Below are 15,559 nucleotides of genomic sequence, written 5' to 3'. Positions count from 1 at the left end.
CTTACTACACCACTCTCTCCACTGACCTGGACTACGGTCTCCAAAGGCGTTCAACCGACAACGGTTTGAAATCATACCTATAGTAAAAGGCGCTATACAAATGCCACATAACATCACATGAATACAAAAAATGTTCATCGCAAAACGATCTCATCTCCATATGCAGATGTTCTAAGGGGGTCCATGTTGGCAGCTGCTGATCTTTTCTTTGTGTGACGATTTTCATCTGTAGGGGGAATCTCCCACATTTTTTTAAATTTTAGGCGCTCAAGTAATGGATTCTGCCATGAAAGTCAGATCTGCTGAACGGTATCACTTTCAAACAGCACTCGATAAGTGCACAAATATATCTCAGTTGGAACTTTCGACTGACCGATCCCTCGCCTGCCATCTTGTTGGCAACATGGCAGTCTTATATAACATGCGCATTGCAGTGGAGAGCTTGCTGGAACACACGCTCCAACACACAGCGGTCTGCCTTTGATGTGATACACAGCGGTCTACCGGGGTGCCGCGTGGGCATCCCAGACTTACATTATACATGTTTGTGTTGTCCCAGTGTCTGTTGGCAGATGAACATCTCATTATAAGCCAGGCCTAGTGTGCATAGTGACTTCTGGGTCTATATGATTATGAAGGCCAAAGGCATTTGGTGTCATTTTAGTGTTAGCTTGGTGGACCCTGACTCATTCCTGATGGGGCCTTATGTTCTTTTAGTTGTCTGGGCTGAGTCTCACCCAAAGCAACCATTTGGTTACAGCCAAAGAAGCCCTCCTTTTGATACCCGTGACAAGGCTTGCCACCTTCTCCAAGGAACAGGGGTTATCTGGGCACCAGTGTTTCAAGGGGCAGTCTTGGCAGGAGAATGAAGTAAGGATCACCCCCGGCTCCTGGCACTTTTCTTGGTGTCTCGGAGAGACGCGCAAACAAAAGGGGGACTACACTCCCCAGAATCCCATGTGCCCCAGCTTGACGTACGCTTCCCGGCACACAGACCAATACTTAGATGCTTCGCATATTTCCCAAAGTTTAGGATCGTAGGTTGAGGGCAGGCTAGTTGAATGTAGTGCTGGTGTTATTTTACCACAGCTGCTTTGTATGAATTGCTAAATATAACAGAAGAGTTCCTTCACTGTCTAATAGATCCAAGATTAAGGGCCCGATTCATGGAATATTTGCCCGCTTCAAAGCGATTTTCCACTGCCGATACAAACCCTGATTCATGGAACCGTGCAAAGTGTATTTTTGCAGTGTAAGGTCTGGGCAAAGTCATTTTGTACTGCAAAAATAACTGTGCGCTGACTTTGCCCGCCAAAAATACACTGTGCACTGTTCCATGAATCAGGGTTTGTGTCGGCAGTGCAAATTCACTTTGAACCGGGCAAATATTCCATGAATCGGGACCTAAGTGTGTAAATCACTTGCTCAGCTTTGGTTTGAACATTTTCAATTGCATTATTTCGATGTACTTTTTTTATGGGTTTCTTCATTTATCTTCACCAATAACCTTCCTGAAACCAACATTGGCCCCTGAATGGCAGTTCATTGTTTTCCCTGGGCCCCCAGGTAACATCTTTTGAATGTGAGCCAATGCGATCCATAGTCTGCTTGTAAAGTAGACGAGGCCCTCGCCTGGCCTCCTGCGCATCCCAGACATAGATTGATTGACTTCTGTTCCTAAATGAGGTCTAAAAACCAGAAATGCCCGGTGCTAGAGCAGGCTATAAATAACCAACCACATGAATAATGCACTTGTTCCTGTACAATGAATCCATACCTTCTCATCTCTTACAGGCTCAGGCGCCCAATGGTAGAACAGTAGCCTTGACCGCCAAGGGATACGTTCTTTGCTGTTGGTCATCATACTGACACTGTGATGTCATATTCTACCAGCAGGGATGGGGCATCAAGGTGCCCAAGCGATGGCCACATTTTCCGATGGCCGGGGAATTACGGCACAGAAGCTGGTCCGTGACATAGAGAGGCTTAACAATTGTTTTCTTTAAATTCGAGATACTACCGTCCACCATTAACTGTGTTGTCCTCATTATGAGGATTGTGGTAAACCAGCAGTGTTTGCAAATACCATCATTTCTCACAGCTTGACACATTTTAACATATGGGACAGGGGGATAGCTCAGGGGCAACATGCTCGCCTTGGAAGCAAGACCACGCGCAGCAACACAGGTTCGTCCCTGGGTCTGCGATTAGATACTTCTGGGTATTAAGTGCGTTATAATAACCAATTACAATGATATACTGCTTGCGGTATTGTTAGTGATATTGATATTTTATTTCTATCGTGCTCGTACACAAGTGTTTCAGAGCGCGACAAGGCAAGAGAGGGGAACAGGGGAGAACAAAACAGCGATCTTACTAGGCCCAGTGACATTGAGAATGCGCAAGTGCATGGGAGAGGGGGAGGGGAAAAGTGCATGGAAGGGCGGAGAAGTGGAAAGTGCGAAGCAGAGGAGAAATAGATAAATAACAATAAATAAATAATAAAGGCAACAAACAGTGGTAGTGCAGCCAGCAATTTGCAAGTGCTAGGTTTAAGGCAGCAGAAGGGGTAGGTCTGATAAGTGCAGGAAGAAAAAGGGGGGTCTGTATGGGTACAGATTCAGACCCCAGTGCAAGGGGTGGCCCGGAGGCAGTGCGGGAGGGTGACAGGGTGAGCAGGTACCTGGGCCCGGAGGACAGAGGGTGGCCAGGTGCACGGTGCCAAGAGAGAACAGATCAACAGGGGAGAGGGGGAGCGAAGGCAGAAGAAAAGAGGAAGGTCTTGAGGTGCTTCCGGAACCGGAGATGTTCTCCGCAAGTTCTAGAGTGGCAGGGAGGCTGTTCCAGAGGGAGGCCCCAGCCGAAGACAGATCTACCCCCAGCTCGTTTCTTTGAAAAACGACGGACCCTGAGGGAGTTGGAGGTAGAGGAGTGAAGAGCCCCAGAGGGGAGGTATTTGCGGAGGGATATCTGAAGGTATTTTGGACCCAGGCCCCAGAAAACCTTGTGGACAATGCAGAGGGTTTTGAATTTAATCCTTGCATCCACTGGGAGCCAATGGAGAGATTCCAAAGAATAACACATGCAGTAAAACCCACTGCATGTTGAGGTGGTGTAAGTCATAATATTTGTTCACATTTTTACCTCCACTCAGGAAGTGGAGGTAAATATATATATATATGTTTTTATTTATACACAGTGTGAAGGGAAGCAAGTGCATCCCTTCCACTGCATGTTCACAAATCTGAATGGGGACCCCCAAAATGGATAATAAAAAGGGCATCCCTGGTGCCCACCTTCTCACCACGCTCCACAATTTAGTGCAGAAAAGAGGCCTTTACTGTCACCTCTCTAAAAGGTATCCGAGAGTGGTATGATCTGATAGTGTATGGAGACTATTTCTATCCTCAAAACGAGGGTAGAATGCATCAAACTAAATGTACAAAAGTAAAGGATGCAGATTTTCTGAAAGTACTACACAGGTTATTTCTGAGAATCGCCATTTATTACAGTCGTGCCAGAGGTTTTCGCATAATTCATTAGAATCAATGACATTGCGGCATCCTGTGATGGCACTAAGCAGAAAAAGCCCCACCAGATCCAACACGAGGTCAGTGTGAGCCTTATTCTGAAGCATGCAATGAGTTTAAAAAGCAGCCCTTTAAACCCTGCATAGCACATAGTGGGAACGACCAATTTTAAGCACCTGATCTATCACAGGGCTCACAAGTGCCAAGTCAGTTTTGGCCTGTGGCTGTGTGCTTTGTCTGAAAGGGGCTTCTGGCTTGTTGGGGACAACAAGGTAGACTTCTGTGGGGGAAGTGAATCTGACCCGCCCGTACTGGTCACCTGAGGAACGTCTGACAAACGCCATTTGTTGGGATAACGTTCTGTCTGGTCCACTGAGCGCACAACACGGGCAAGTTATGATGGGGTTAAGGACGGCTTTCTGCGGTATCCGGTCATTTTATTGGAAACAAAACAGAGTGGTTAATTTCAGAGTGGATAAAAACACAGAAAAGTTGAAATAAATATATAAAGAGCAGTGCGCTAAGGGGTTAAAATGGGTCGGGATGGGCTTGGGGTGGCTTTAAAAGGGTGGAAAAAAGTGGGCTTTGGGGGACACACCTAAATAAAAAAAAAACTAAAGAAAATTCTGTTTTTTTTTCGATATTTTCTCTGCTCTGTTATGTACCACTCTGTTTTTCTGGTCAGTAAGATCACATATGACCCTCTCTGTCTGCCAACCAACATACTAAGGAAGATGCAATGAGCTCCATGCCTCAAGCAGCCCTTTCCCTGACCCAAAATGTAAGGCCTCTCATAGCCCTTAGCTCCTAAAGGTAATGAGTGGCGTCTTCAGACTGCTCAATCTTCTCATCTGTCAATTCCCAGATCCTTATTGTTCACAGTCTATAATGTATATGTGGGTTTAAGAGAGGGGGTTGTGAGGACTATAGAGAGAGAGAGAGAGAGAGAGAGAAAGGGGATGGCAGTGGCAAAGTGAGAAACTGAAATGGGAGCTGTCTGTACAGGCCCTTCGTAAAGGTGTGGCGAAGAGATAAGATGTATTGGCCTCTTTTGCCATTTTTCATGCTGTGCTATTTCTGCTAATGTTTGGCTAGACCTTTAATGCATTCTCTCACCTTGCTATGCCATATGATGTATAGTGATATCTGTCTTCATGGTTGTCTGCTCTGCGGCTCTCGCCAACCTTCCCAGCCAGGTCTACACTGACTGCTCGCTGCAGTACCATGTTCAAATTCTACATTCCAGCACAAAACATGCATACCAAATATGCAACCAACACACGACAGTTAAACACCCTTCCCAAAAGACATCCAACACCAGAACAATACAACTTTGAACCAACATCCCTCATCCCTGGCCAATGCCTCCTTGCACCATGGGCACACAAGACTCCCCTCTGGAGACGCATACCTATATGCGCGCCCCATAGAGCTCCTAGAAACAGACCCAGGCTCATAAATCACGGTATGGCAATTCTGCATGCAGCAATGCAACTGCAAAGCTATCTTGCATTTTCCCTCTCTCACCGCTAACCTAAACCAACCACCCACCACATCTCAGCTCCACCGGAGTTCATGGAGACCGTGCAATGAGAGCAGAGCGTGGTGCAAGACCCAGTAATCTAATATGAACACACACCTGCCTTAGTGACGTCATTATTCCCACCTTTTGTATGCTTCTGTCAACCGAAAGAGTCCCACATATACAGGCTCGAGAGAACGGTGTTTGTGTTGCTCTACTGTACTTTATGTGTGTGCTTGTTTTGAGTTAAACACTTTAATGATTGTTATCACTTGTAAAGTGGCAAACTTTATTCGCACCCTTTAATAATGGCATGGCGTGTATTGCTGTCTTTGAGGCTGCCCTTTGGCATATGATAGCCAAAACCCATTTGCTTTGCCAATGCTTGCATTATACTGGAGCTAGAGCTCCTTGACATTGGCATGGGAGGGAAAATACTTTTGCCAGGCTGTTTATGATGGGAACAAACACTTCTGATAACAGTGGGTAATTACAGACGTAAATGATTTGTCTAATCGTATTGCCATAATATATTTTAAAAAGCCATTATTTATTGGTAACATGGAAATGTATCAGTAAAGCAATTTATTTTATTTATTTTTTTTTTTATTTGTTTTAACCGTTTAGGTTTTTACAAAAAGAAGAGATAACTTCACACATTAAGACATTCAGTCTTTTATCTTTCTTTATATTTAAAAAAAGCAAAGTCAAATGAAACGCTTCCAATAGTGTCAGAAGGCGCACTTCAAATTCCCGAGCAGTAAAGATGGTTGTGTAATCCTAGCCACACATTAAGCCATGGATGTGTGTCGGATTAGCGAGGAAGGAAAGGACACACGCAGGCATTTCTTGGCACTGGGTCGCATTTCACATTCATACAGTAATGTAGCCACTTTCATTGCTGGTTGTTCGGGACACGTGGAGTCTTAAATCTGCGTTTGCCAACGCCTACATCAAACCATTTCAATGGTAAGAAGAGTTATGCTTTTGGGAGAAAAGACATTGCCATTTTCAGGTAAAAAATATTCATTCGACGTGAACATCTCCGTATCACACAGCCCCGGCGTATTAACGAGACGCTTGACCCAGAATTCAACGCACACGCAGAGGTTATGGGAATCCGTACGTCGATTGCGCGCTCTATCCTACTTTGAGGCGGCGCAAAAACGCCAAATAGCATCAAAATGAAAATAGAAGTGTCCCTTTATATAACAGCCAAAGGCAGATACATTGTTGTAATTACCACAAAAGGCTTGCGTGAGGGTGGGTGGTATTTATTTGAAGTCAAACCAATAATAAGACCTCAACGCGGGTCTGACCAGCAAGGATAAAAAGCTGTAGCCAACTGCACGTTTTCTACAGCTGCACGTGATGGTAGCCCAGCATTCTATCATGGAATGCCATTGGCGCACACTGCACATTACAACATTACAACACATGTTCCTCCCCTCACATAACATAACCGGAAATGATAACCTCTGACATTTTACACTGAAATCCCCTCCAGCATTAAAATAAATAATGACACTGATGAAGAAACATGAAAAGGGTAATACAAGTTAAGGTGTAACGCACAAGCAAGTAAGCACACAAAAGCAATGGGACGTACAAAATGGGGAGCTCCCATACACAATAATGCATAGCGAATATAAAGCCATACAAATGAGCTTAACCATACACCTCATAACCATCCAGCTTAACAGGCCTCCTCCTCAACCATCCTGTCACTCGTTTCTTGCACTCATTTCTAATACCAACATTTTGCCCTGTGGCACCACTCTCAAAATCTTGAGCCACTCTCAAAACATCACCCTGCACATCACCTGCCACCGCACCAATAGGATCAAATTGAGGAGATCCTCCCACCTCCACAAACCGCCTGCCACTTCCAACTCGCATATCCTTGTACCATTCATCACCACCACTAACCACATCTTCATATCTCTCACCAACGACTCCTTTTTTTGACGTTCGGGATGCCTCACGGCAGCCACTGTGTCCATGCTCCTATGCCTCTCATCACTTGTAACCACATGTCTCTTGCCAACGCCTACATCAGTCCACCACTCAAGGGCTTTCACCAGCCCCGTACAGCCGCACTAATCAGCCAAACAACAAAAAGGCCGGAATCGATACCGCAGTTTCACCAGAAACGCAGCTCACCACCTGGTGTCGCACAGCACCATTAACGGTCTCCTTAAACACTGCGACCGGACCAGCAAGACTCCCGCCGCTCCGTGCCAAAGACCTCTTCCCTCCTCCGTTCCATCGTTGGGTTCTGCCACCTCGTTGCCAATAAATGTTGTAATCACCACAAAAGGCTTTCATGAAGGTAGGTGGTATTTATTTGAAGTCAAACCAATAACAATAAGACCGCAGTGCGGGTCTGACCAGCAAGGATAAAAAGATGTAGTCAACTGCCAGTTTTTTACAGCTGTGCACAATGGTAGCCCAACATTCTATCATGGAATGCCAATGTGCACACAATGCACAATTCAACATTACAACACACATTTCAATAATATTCAACAATCACAGACGCGTTTCTTTGTGTTTTGATTAATGATTGTGTTTCCTCACAACTAGGTTAATACAAAAATTGGGTACCATCGCTTTCTCAGTTATGCCATCACTCACACCCTTTGCTATTGTTTACCATTCCTTTTAGTTATAATCAGGTTTATTTATTAACCAAAAGAGCCATTTGTCCTTGTTCAATTGGACTACGTGGTATCCTCACAACCACCTTTTAAAAGTAAGATTGATTCTGTATCATTTATATATCTTGCAAAAATATTGAACTTAGATCTATTCAATTGATTGAAGGTTGCACTTCTTTTTTGGACTTAGTAGACTTTTAGCCTTCCATGGACATGGACCTCATTACAAGTTTGGCGGTAAATGCGGCGGTAATCCCTCTGAATTGAATCTTTTTGACAACCAATCTGTTAAGCAATATGACTTCCAAATTGCGAAACCATAGCCGTGCACTAACCGGCCTGTAATGTTAAAGCCGTCTAGAGGGAGTCCACCAAAAAACATTATGAAATGCTGAATCCAACAATTATTGAAGGGTTCGCTGTTATTGCTACATGTATTTGGAGGAATGTCCAAACTGTAATTCCTCCAAGAATGGGAGGATATATTGCTAGGAGGAAATAGTGTCATGTGGGAAACAGGAAGCAGGGTGATGGATATCTTTAAAAATGGAATCCATGGAAAATCACCCATTCCCTGCTACCAAGTAAGGGTGAAGGAGGCTGTAATCATGCCAAGAGAAAAAGGGAAATGCAAAGTTCCGGAAATGAGGACCTGGAAGCCCACCTTCTCAGAGGCAGAGCTGACTGTAATGGCAGAGCAGGTGATGGCCTATTCCAAAGAGTCCTTTCATGTCATCTGGAATGAGGCGTGGGACTAGGACACAGAAGACATCTAGAAGCAGTGGAATGACAGTCCAGGTTCCGCACACTGGTGGCACACCACCGCGAGGATGCGCGGACAGTCATCACCAACGTTCACATGGCTGAGCTGGAGGGCCTCAGAGGGGTCCAGGCCAGATCTAGCAGCCAAGCAGACCCAGCTGAGTAGACAAATGCCTATATGCCAAAGACATCACCCATTTCCGATGGAAAACCACACGCTGTCTGTCACCCTGCAGACTATGTGGTTACCGTTTTACAAGCACAATGGTCATAACTAACCCAGTGTCCCCAGCAATGAGGGTCCAGGAAAGTACAGAATGCTACCCTAACACATGGAGTGAGCAAAAGCAGCTACGAAATGTACCAGAGTGGTGTTTCACATGGTGTATCATTTGATTGAGTGTCAGTGAAGTCCCGGGTCACTTCACGGACAACCATAGCTCAACTCCCTCACTCAGATGCGAAATCACAAAGTGAATAACCTTGACGGGAACATCAGGGCCAGGCAGCCCTATGCTGGTTGGTTTATATCATCGCATACTACAACCACATGTCTGTCAGATAGACTGACTGACAGTCCTAAGAAGCAGCTACTGCAAGGCCTGTTCAGGGTGTAAACACATCCAGCAGGGGGCGCAACATGATTAGTACCACCATGCCTCACTGGCACCCACATTACATGGACCCACATGCGGCCTGCAGGGTGAGCACATGCATTGTGTGGACTATGAGCACGACTCAGCCAACTTTTTCCTAAGCCCAATTGGCCATAAAACATGTCTTTAAAACAATTATTTGTGTACATGGTTTTAGTCATATAAACTTCACATAAAAAAAGCAACACAAAACTCCTCATGATCATAAATAACACAAATTACATGAAAACAGGTATGAATAAAAGCGAAGGAAGCAAAACATTAAAGCACATTTCTTTTTTGAAAAAGTGAGAATTAGTATTTGGTCTAGGATTGGCTGTGTCTCTAGGATTTAAATCAGCTTTCTTTACTAGTGGAGTTACTATAACCTCCTTCATAACATCAGCAACACAATTGTATGAAAGGATGAGCGGTGCTTACAGCCATTGGTAAACAGAGAGGATAGTAGGAGGAGTTAAATCTGTTTTTTGCCAATAGAGACAGACGCCATAGCCTGCCCTGAAACCCTTTTGAATTGATATTAATGATTGATGAATATCATGGTGGTGATTTGGATGCTATCACCTTTTCAGAATAATAGGAAACGACACGCTCCCGAATCGTTTTCTGCACAGAAGCAACCATCTCTCACCACAGGAGGTCTGTTTCAGAAAATAGGAGTGCAGCCTTTCGCTCCCCTTTGGGTACCTTTTGTAATAGGAAAGATATTTCTTGATGGGTGAGTATGCAGTCTATAACAGTTCTTTGTACAGTGCTTTAGGAAATTGCTTTTCCTTGGCACATTAAAGGTGCCCATGAGTGATTATAATTTGATAATCAACTGAGAAGTAAACAATGAAATTCATATCTGAGGTATTAAGTTCTTCTTTATATGTAATTCCTCTGGTCATTCTCACAGATGAACCAACACAGGTGGGACTAAGAAGAACCAGGAAGTGTTGTTTATTTGGAATTGATTAGTATTAGTTTGTAGAAAACTACGTGTCGAATTGCGAAAAGAATGTTAAACAGGGAAGTTTGAATAGGATTGTGTGGTTATCATACATTGCCCCCCCTGAAGAATATCCAGAAAACCCTTTTTAACAATGAATGAATGGAATGAAACATGTTGGGTGCTTGAGTAGGAGTGGTATAAATACATTAATTTGGATGGTTGTGCAAGTGGTGAGAATTTAGTGTGATATACACAGTTTAAAAAAAAAAGTTTTATGTGATGTGTAGGCTTTGTGTTTTGAAGTAACTACCCCATCTCCATTTATAGTGGTGTGACAATCCTTTGATCTCGATTTTGATGTAAAAAAGTAAATCAAATATGTATTTATGCTTTTCCAAAAACAATGGGCCTCATTACGAGTCCAGAAGTAACCGCGGCGGTAAAACCGCCTGGTTACCGCCGGACTCATATTACCATTCCGCCTCTGTGACTCCCGGAAATACCAGGGCATTACGACCCTGGTGTCCTGGGAATCCCGGAGGCGGAATGGTGTAAATCCCCATTCCCATAGAGTCCCATAGGACTCAATGGGAATGGGGAAGTGGAAACACCGGCACCATCTCGTGATGGTGCTGGTGTTTCCACGTCCGCCTGCAGGCAGGAGGTGTTCAACCCGCCAGGTCAGACTTGGCGGGAAGATCACCTCCCGCCTGCAGGAGTAGGGATCGGGCGGTCCGGAATTAACAGTGGCGGCGGGTTTACCGCCACTGTTAATTCCGGACCGCCCGACCTGTAATGAGGCCCAATGTCTCCAGACTTTTGTGATAAAGTCTGGTAGCCTCCGGTGTGCGTTTGTGAGAGTGCCCTGAACTTTTGGGAATGACATAGAACCAATGGAACACTTTTTTATAATGTTTACCCTGGGGTTGTTCCCGTGGTTGTAAAATATACCCCACCTCTCTAATTTTGTTGTTTGCAATATATTTAAGCAGTTTGAATAAAGAGTTCTGTGCTCTTGTATTTGGAGTGTTTTGACCATCTTCGTGAACCGTAATTGCCAGCCGACACCTTTTTGCTCAGCCTCTAGGGATTTACAGCTGTGTTGATGCTTCCAGTCTCTTGCTCGCCTGCCCATAATTCCTAGTGAACCTTTGTTGACTCTAGTTCCCTTGGTGCAGTTTCATGTCACTAGTGACTTTTTCTCCCGTGCTCTTTCTTTCAGTCCCCATTGACCTCCTTCCCGGTCCACAGTACTTGTGTCCCATTATGTAGTGTTCCTATCCCAGTCTGCAGTGCTTCTAGCCAGTCTGCAGTGCTCCTATCCCAGTTTACACTGCTCCTGTTGCGAGCCTGCAGGGCCCCTGTTCACAGGCAACACTGCTCTTTTTCCCAGCTTGTAGTGCTCCTGTACACGGTCTGCAGAGCTCCTGTTCCTGGTCCACAGAGCTTCTACTCCCATTTTGCAGTGCTCTTTTTCCCAGACTACAGTGCTCCTATTTTTAGTCCACAGTGTTTCTCTTCCGAGTCCAGTATTCCGTTTTGCAGTCTACAGTACTTCTGTTCCCAGTCTGCAGTGGTCATGTTCCTAATCTGTAGTGTTCCTGTTGCCAATCTGGGGTGTTTCTTTTCCCAGCATGCTCTGCAGTTCTCTTGGTCCTAGTCCCCATGGCTCCTTTGCCTAATATGCAGTGTTCTTGTTCACATTAGCAGTTCTCCTCTTAACAGTTCTTTACAGTTCTCCTCTTTACTCCCCCCTTCTCACTCTGGGCACTCTTCTGGCTCTCTCTCCGCCTTCCCTCCCTCTAGCGAGACGAACCAACCAGGTGGACATCCACCAGCATAAAGGTAAGCCCAGCGGGTCTCCGATATGGTTTGCTGCACACCGTTGATGCCACAATGTTTCTATGTTTAAATGGGGTACTTTACTCTTGGCTCATTCCTGAAGATTTGCGTGTGTATGGCTGCAAATTTTCATCATGCAGCACCTGCAGAGGCGCTGGCTCTTGGGCCCTGATGGGTTCATGCCGGTCGGCCTCCCCCTCTCCATCATGGCTGCCGGCACCTTTGTACTCCAGGCATCGGAGTGCTTTTTCTTGCCTCGCACTGTGGCGGTGCTGATTGGCACACTTCCACTACACCTGGGCAATCAGCAGCCAGCAGGGGGGTCAGCCAGTCCATCCACCCAGGGCCCTCATCAAAGGCCCCTGTCTGACCCTGTCCAGGCCTGGCTGGGCTTGTTGGCCCCCTCCTCCACCCAGAACAACAGGGGGCATCGATATGACCTTACCGGTACTTGAGAGAATGTCTGTTTTTCTCGTGCCTTGTGCACCGGATCCATAACCAGCCATGTAGGTGTTTTCTCGTGAGTAGGCAGCTCATTGACTCTACATTTGCAGCCACTTGATATCATGTGTTTTGTGTGCCTTGCTTGCCATCTGATTGTACGAGTTCTTGCATCTGCAGCCTCTTCCATGGGATGTCCATTATGTGCCTCCCTCGCCGCCTCACTCCCCTTCCTCTCACTTGCCCCTTGCACTTATTCATGTTGTTTGTCTTACCCTACAACCCCCCTCCCCTCTCCCCTTCATTCATGTTTAGCTCTTACATTTTGTAACAACAGTCAGGCACGTGCAATACTTTATTTCTGTCATATGTTATAGAAGTTTATTTTCCCCTGTCCCATGTTGTACCATTAAAACGCAGTGTTCTTGCCCATTCTAATTTTCCAATGCCTATTAAGAATGTTTTATCTATTGAGTCTTTTACCCTCCCTGCATTGGAGCGCTTTGAAACACTTAAGTGTATAGGCGCTATATAAATGACCAATAAAATAAATAAATAAAAATACAGCCTACACTGCTCTTGTCCCCAGCCTACACTGCTCCGGTTACTAGTCTGCAGTGCTCCTGTTTTTAGTCCACAGTGTTCCTCTTCCCATTACACAGTGTTCCTTTTCCAAGACTGTCCCCAGTCTATAGTGCTACTGTTCACAGTCTGCCGCCCTCCTATTCCTAGTCCACTGTGCTTGTGTTCACAGGCTCCAGCCCTCCTGCTCCCAGTCCACAGTGCTTGTGTTCCCAGGCTGCTTTGCTCCTCCTGTTCTCAGTCTGCAGCCCCCCCTGCTCCCAGTCCACTGTGCTTGTGTTCCCAGGCTGCTTTGCTCCTCCTGTTCACAGTTTTCCTTTTCCAAGTCTGTCCACAGTCTGCAGTGCTACTGTTCACAGTCTGCAGCCCTCCTGTTCCCATTCCACAGTGCTTGCGTTCCCTGGATGCTGTGCTCCTGTTCCCAGTCTGCAGCCCTCCTGTCCCCAGTCCACAGTGCATGTGTTCCTAGGCTGCTCTGCTCCTGTTCCCAGTCTGCAGCCCTCCTGTTCCCAGTCCCCAGTGCATGTGTTCTCATGCTGCAGCCTTCCTGCGCCTAGTCCACAGTGCTTATGTTCTCAGGCGGCTGTGCTCCTGTTCCCAGTCTACAGGCCTCCTGTTCCTAGTCCACAGTGCTTGTGTTCCAAGGCTGCTGTGCTCCTGTTCTCAGTCTGCAGCCCTCCTGCGCCCAGTCCACTGTGCTTGTGTTCCCAGTCTGCAGTGCTACTTTTGACAGTCTGCAGCCCTACTGCTCCCAGTCCACAGTATCCCCTTTCTCAGTCTGTTCCAAGGCTGCTGTGCTCCTGTTCCCAGTCTGCAGCCCTCCTGCTCTCAGCCCACTGTGCTTGTGTTTCCAGTCTGCAGTGCTACTGTTCACAGTCTGGAGCCCTCCTGCTCCCAGTCCACAGTGTTCCCTTTCCCAGTCTGTTCCAAGCTCCTGTGCTCCTGTTCTCTGTCTGCAGTGCTTCATTTCCCAGCCTGAAGTTTTCTCTATATGACCTTTTACAGAGGAAACACAAACCAAACAAATCATCACTTGATTCACTCTTGATTTCGACTTCTTTCTTTTTGTACCTGTCAGCAAATGTGCATCTGTGATCTTTCAATCAAGCTGGCATCTGCCTGTGGGAAGAGGAATCTGAGCAATTGCTATGTAATCTGTCCACCATCTATCTTATCACTCTGCCCACCCTCTTCTTTCCTTATTCAATTCCCCACACATGTATTCTGCAGTCGCGAAGTTCTCAATCTGTGTCCCCCTATGGCACAGTCAAGTTCTATCTGCCGCTGCTTATAGGGGGAACATCTCCTCTTCATCTTACGCCACCTGTCTTCAGGTCTTGCCAGTATCTGCCTTAATGTATTCTCAAATGATGCTTCTAGGTCTTACAGACACTTATCAGCATAACACATCCTCCAACTTCTTCACAGATTCCCACTCAGGCCAATCTGATTCTAGTTATTGTTTCATGTGTTGCCATCTGGGTAAGATCAACTTTCTTTTATTTTGTAATTTTTTCGAGAACATGGCTGAAGGAAGTTAGTAGTTTATACGGCTGGAGTACGACAATTCCAGAGAGGGAGGGAAAATATGGAAACAGGAACAGTGGCAGATCAAGAAGAAGCGATAATGCATGTTTGCATTTATGTATGGGATTTATAAAGTGCAAACCTAACTGGGAAGCAATGGAGAGCTGTACAAAGGGGGACCATCCAAAGATGCACAAGTAGGGTGCAGTGGTAGCTGAAGAGCTGGGATGGATAGGGGAGCAAATGGGAAGAATTAGGGTTCCGTCAACGTTGATCGATTTGCGAGATGTCCGATTAAGCATGGTATTTGATATACATAATAGACAAATGTAAGCAAATTGTGTAGAACTTTATAACTAAGATGATATCATACACGATCTGATTGATCATTTTCGAGTGAATTTTTATCTACAAATTCTTCTTGATAAAGAGAGACCGTTTTTAAATGAGGATATTACGGTGGGAGAACTAAATGTGATGATCAGAAATAATGTTTTCAAAGAAATAGGACGAATGTAATAAAAGAATTGAGGAGGGGGATACGAAATGACCAAACCCTGTGTCATGGTCAGTGGCTGATATTAGTGTTTTCCTTAAAGGAAGGCAAATACCTTTTTCAATGTAATTAATACATAACCATATATCTGCTAAAAGTAGATCAAAAGATATGCCCAGTGCATTCAAAGAGGGTCTTAGACAGAGTATGGTCAAATGAACATGAAGGATCATGTTGGCCTACGTGACATGCATCATCAAACCAAAATACATAATATAAGGATTGTAACGACAATCGAAAGTTTAGGTCTGATGAGCAATAATTACAGAAAAGTAATTGAACCAAATTAATTTAGCATTGTAGATTAATATAAAGACATTTGAAAGTCCACAGAGGAATGCTATAGTGAGGGGGCGAGTGGGATATTTTCTATTACGCTATTGGATAAAATCGACTTTCTTAAAATGCTATCTTTACCTAGGTTGTTGTTTATTTGGTAAACAACCACAGTGTCAGTAAAGTAAAAAGCAAAGATACATTCAATAGATAATATGTTTTGTTATGCAACATATTCATATGTTTGGTGTGATGTCCATAGCACATGCCT

The 15,559-nt window shown here is 45.2% G+C and overlaps 1 protein-coding gene across 1 annotated transcript in view; it reads right to left on the bottom strand.

The window, feature by feature from the left end:
- The window catches only part of PHACTR2 (phosphatase and actin regulator 2), a 951,421-nt gene that overhangs the window by 754,428 nt on the left and 181,434 nt on the right, over window positions 1-15,559 (bottom strand). The gene's annotated exons all lie outside the window — the stretch shown is intronic.

The sequence above is a fragment of the Ambystoma mexicanum genome, chromosome 4q (genome assembly GCF_040938575.1).
Source record: "Ambystoma mexicanum isolate Mex_15411 chromosome 4q, UKY_AmexF1_1, whole genome shotgun sequence".
Taxonomy (NCBI): domain Eukaryota; kingdom Metazoa; phylum Chordata; class Amphibia; order Caudata; family Ambystomatidae; genus Ambystoma; species Ambystoma mexicanum.
This window is presented reverse-complemented; position numbering and strand designations above follow the sequence as displayed.